This window comes from Schistocerca piceifrons, chromosome 1 (genome assembly GCF_021461385.2).
Source record: "Schistocerca piceifrons isolate TAMUIC-IGC-003096 chromosome 1, iqSchPice1.1, whole genome shotgun sequence".
NCBI lineage: Eukaryota > Metazoa > Arthropoda > Insecta > Orthoptera > Acrididae > Schistocerca > Schistocerca piceifrons.
Genome location: NC_060138.1, coordinates 651468770 through 651474500, shown reverse-complemented (window position 1 = coordinate 651474500; position 5731 = coordinate 651468770).

The following is a 5731-nucleotide window of genomic DNA, read 5'->3' as shown; positions in this document are numbered from 1 at the left end:
TCTAGGAGGTCGAACAATTGATAGAAATGAGCAATTGAAGGGGAAGCTGTTCATGTTAACATACGTTGGTTGCCGGTCGTGAAAAGCAGAGCCAGAGGCTCTGGCTTCCGAAAAGACGTCTGTTCTGCTCGAGGTCTGGATTACAATACAGAGGGAAACTGTGTTCCGCACCGCAGAACGCTCCAGCGTCCACGCACGTGACCTGTATCCCACGCACGCTATTGGCTAAAACCAATGGCATGAATTCGCTAGCAGTTTTAGTAGAGGGCGGCTCTTGTTAGCAGCTTTAACTGGACAGAACTGCCTCCGTTTTGAAAGACAGGCAACTTGTGTCACATTGGCACAGCGTAAGTTGCTATAGGGGTAAGCTTGTAAAGATTTGACTGGGCCTTTGAAATAAATTTTTTAAACCAATTCCCTAAAATATTCCTTGACTGGTTGCAACCATGTACACCATCATGTTTGGCTCTGGCACGTCGTGCTGCATCTGCAGCAGTTAACGAAGAAGCAACTGACACCACAGTGACACAAAGAACTGTTACAAATCGGTTACTTCAAGTACAGCTCCGAACTAAACGTCCCACAGAGTACAGTCCACTGACCCCAAACCAACGCCAACGGCGACTTCTGTCGTGTCAGGTAAGAGCACATTGGAAGGCAGGGTGGAGAACTGTCGTGCTTTCTGATGAAAGCTAGCTCTGCCCCGGTGCCGAAGGTCGACGTGTGTTGGTGTGGAGGAGGCCAATTGAGGGCCTGTAGCCAACCTTCTTATATGCTAAACAAACAGGATCTACACCTGGCATTATGCACAGGGATGCAACTTCATATGACAGCAGGAGCACTCTCGTGGTTATCCCACACACCCTGACTACAGATTTGTACGTCAGTCTGGTGATTCGACTTGTTGTGCTCCCATTCATGAACAGCATTCCAGAGAATGTTTTCCAACTGGATAACGGTTGCCCACATAACGCTGCTATAACCCAACATGCTCTACAGAGTGTCGAGATGATGTTGCCTCAGCCTGCTCGATCGCCATATTTGTCACCAATCGAGCACATATGGGACACCATTGGACGACAGCTCCAGCGTCATCCACGAACAACATTAACCATCCGCATATTGGGTGACCAAATGCAACAAACTGACATCCAGCATCTGTACAATACGTGCACGTTGACATGCTTTCATTCAACATTCTGCCGGTTACACTGCTTATTCAAAATGGTTCAAATGGCTCTGAGCACTATGGGAATTAACTTCTGAGGTCATCAGTCCCCTAGAACTCAGAACTACTTAAACCTAACTAACCTAAGGACACATCACACATCCATGTCCGAGGCAGGTTTCAAACCTGCGACCGTGGCGGTCACATGGTTCCAGACTGTAGCGCCTAGAACCGCTCGGCCACTCTGGTCGGCCACACTGGTTATTAAAGTACCAACAGTTCACATTTTCATTGGCTTATCTCGCGCTCATATAAACCTATGATCTTATACTGTTAATCACTTAAATATGTTACCTAAGACAAATGTATTCTCGAAATCTTATTACTTTAAATTAATTATTTTTTGGTGTTGCGATTTTTTCTCCGTCAGTGTAAATACTGTATCGAGGCATACCTCAACTGAAAGTGTAGTGTGCTGCATACTGAGGCAGCAAACGTTCAAAGCTTCACCACAGCTGTGTAAACAGGGTCGGAGCGGAAGAGGCGCATGATGTCTGCTGTGTGCCGGGTCTGCGGTTTGCTGGGCATTCAGAGCGGAGCGAACGCCGCGCGGCGCCACGTGTAATTGTATGTAGCGTGGCGGCGCGCACGCGTGCAAACGGCTCGGCTCATTACGCGGAATCGGCGCCCGCTAGCAGCCCCGTCGCCCGTTAATTGTGCAGGGGTGGCTGGCGGGTGGGGAGGGGGGCGGGCAGAGGACGGCCCTCATACATTGTTTAGCCACTGTGCGGCCGCCGCAGCCGGCACTAACTAGCCCGCCGATGGACTCTTCCTGCATGCTCGTGCCGGCTCTCGGCTCGACGACCCGCGGCCAATAGGAGAATGGCCCACAAAGGAATATTACACACATCTCTGTAAATCAAGCAAAATGCACGTAAATTTTGATAACTAGTGACGCTATGAAACAGTCAGCACGAAGGGTGACTAATTCGTTACCACAACACTATCAAATAGAACTTCTACGAAGTGTGTGAGAAAAGTAATAAGACTGACAACACTGCGAGCGATCTGTCATTGCCGTGTTGTTCTGATTATGTAGACCGGTCTGTTCTTCCCTTCTAGAGGCTCAGTCCGAGTTTCAGCCCCGTGTAGCGAACATGTGATTTTTGAGAGCGTCGTCAGTGAAGTTGTATTATTGTTGCGTGTTGCGATAATGGAACAGTTGGGTTTAGAGCGAAGTTATTCCATCAAGTTTCGTGTTAACCTTAGGCAATCCTCGAGTGTGATCTTTGAAAAGTTGAAACAAGCCTCTGCGCAACATTCCTTACCAACAGCTCAAGCTTTTCTCAGGCACTAATCTTTTTTCTGATGATGAACCTCGCTCAGGTAGACCTTCAACTTCAAAAACCGACGAAAATGTCGAAAGTATGCGTGCTCTTGTGAAATTGTTCCTCCAGGACAAACTGTCAACAAAGTGTTTTACAAAGATGTCCTTGAAAGGCTCAGGAAAAGGGTTAATCTAGTGAGACCGGACATCGCAGATAAGTGGATGCTGTATCATGGCAATACCACATGTCACACGACCACTTCAATCACGTGATTTTTTACCTCAAAAGTCATTCCAGTTCTTCCATAGACCCCCTGGTCACCTGATCTGAGGCCTTGTTTTTCTTTTCCCGAAATTGGAAAATGTCTTAAAAGAACGTCATTTTGGGACACTGGAACATTCAAAAGAATATGACCAACATCTTGAAAGTCCTACCAGTTGAAGCCTTCCAGCGCAGCTACCAAGACGGAACAGCAATTCTGCCTGTGTATAGCTGCGGAAGGGAACTACTTTGAAGGGGACAGTGCTGTTGTCTACAAAAATTAAAACTTTAGTAGATAGAAAAATCAGTCTTATTACTTTTTTCGCGCACGTCGTATGTCATTGTGTCAACTGTAAGAGGGGCAATACGAAGTTATGGTATTGCTGACCATTAAAATCAGTTCGTAGAAACTGGGCTTACATAGACGAACATCTTCTGAATCGAGTTAGAGCGGCATCAGACACAGATCTTAACACGTCGTAAATGCCATGTAATTTGTTGAAATTTAAAATTGTTTCTTACAGAAACCTTTTAATCCCAAGACAGCAATTAAGTAGGACAATTAAAATAAGATGACTAGCTGGTTTCAGTTCTAGGTAACAACCATCTTCAGATTTGTAAACAGGAAAAAAAAGAATAATTACAGAAAGCCGCCATTGAAATATATCTTAAATGAGTAAACCTAAGAATTAAAAATGTTTGGAGAAGATAAAAAATACAACGGTATACCCTACTACACTGGTAAAAAATGACATGTCATAGGCGAAAACCATCATATATAAATTTGAAACTATATCAGGTTCGATTTAACGCTGATGCTGGACAAAAATTTTATGCTCTTAATGTAACCTACAACGTATATACAAAATGCGGCTTGAACATAAACTTGACATACCGGTAGCGATTATTATACTGTGACATGCGTTCGTGTAGAAAGCAACATAAATAGGAAAATTTTTTTGAACAGCGACAATAAGAAAAATCTACGCTGTACACATACAGAAATACACAAAATATGTATCTTACCAACGAAATATATTTTCTCCATTCTAGATAATCTTAAAAAAATTTTGGAATAGTTGAAGGAGACAAAATTGAAAGGATAATAAGCTATCATTCATATTAATACGTCAACCTGTCATGTTTGGAACAAATATCCTACATAACAGTCATTCGAAAATGAACGCAAGGTTCCACTGTTTCAACAAAAAAATTTAACAACATACCATATTGTTACCAGAAGCAGGTTGGACAGACTGAATGTATCAGCACAAATTATATCATTCATTAAACTGGAACTGTACGAAAGTACAGCGAAAAAGGATTTTCTGCAATGGCACAAAAATTGAGAAAGGTTCAAAATCTGTGCAAAATGAACCAATAAAAATGCATTAATAGTCCAAAATGGAACCTAATATTAAAAGCATCAGTAAAACTAAGTGGAAGGACTCACTCTGGTTGATAAAGTAACCATCACTCATAAAATATGAAACAGCCATTGTTACATCACGTAACTCGTCAGTAACGAAAAACCGTTAATATGTCTAGCAAGACTGACTCCATCAACGCCATTCAAAGTCAAAAGACAACTGAGGTCAAAAGATAACTGACGTTAGCATGCGTTCGAGCAGTCCGGCGGAGGTAAATAAAAGGACCGGAAGGTTCGCGAGAGTACAAGCATTTACATGGAATGACACGTACAAATTATAAATGTTAACGTACACTTATCAGCCAGAACGTTATGACCACCTACCTAATAACCGGTATGTTCACCTTTGGCACGAATAACAGTGGCGATGCTTTGTGGCATGGATGCAGTGAGGCCTTGGTAAGCCGCTGGAAAAAGTTGTCACTACATTGCACGATACTTGCTTTCCGCACCCTCGGCAGGCCTCCTTAATTTCATAAATGGCACCTGTACTATAGAAGACGCCGGCGGCCATTTGCAGCAACAAGCATCAATACGCAAACTAAAGTTTTATTCGGTGGTTTTGATCAAGTTATAATTAGAATATTATTATAATGAAGGTGTAATACCACTTTACAGAGTTTATTAAATGAAATATGCCCATGAGTGGAACATAGACAGGTGATTAACTGAAATACGCATACCAAATATTCTGTGAAATGAAAAGGGAATATGGTGTGGCTGGGAGAAGTCACTGTAACATATTTGTATAATAACACAATCACATTTATTCAATAAGCATTACCATCTCAAATATTCCCTCTCACTTATCACGGAATGCTGGCGTGATACAAATAGTATAATATCTAAGTAAACTTAGTTAAACATCCGGCTAACATGTGCCGTGAATCGACAATGACTACCGCCTGCCCATTTCTATCATCATTTAGCCACACACACACACACACACACACACTAACATTCACTCTATTCATTTTATCTAACATATAAAAGAGGAAGGTTCCCATACACCAAGTGGGACAACACTGGGAGAGAGCACATGGTTCCAACTGTAACTTTAATTCGGGCAAGTCTCGTCTTCACGTTTAACTAACTCCGCGAGTTTTACTGGATATTATGAAGGAACAATTAAATCACACGCGTGAATTTACGTAGAAGATCCAGCTCGATCACGAAATGTGATTACGTCGAGCTGAAGCTTCTCACCAAGAAATGCACGGGGTCTGCGGACCACGTGTTACCAATCTCTCCACAATCAGTAGTCAATAAACACATTTAAATAAAATACACTTTGCATATATACTTCACATTCACACTGAAATGCAAATTCAGTAATTCTGAGTATTACTCGGCAATGAGCGCCTGTTCACTCCCAAGTGCAGTGAACACAAATTCCCATGAAATTACTTGGCAAAAGAAATCATCTCCCTATCTCTCCTAACCGAGATGATTCTAGGAAATACCATAGTGGTTTTCCTCAGCAGGGAAGCTGCTTCCAAGTTCAAAGTGAACATGGAATTCTAAATCTTCGCTAACTATCGGAGC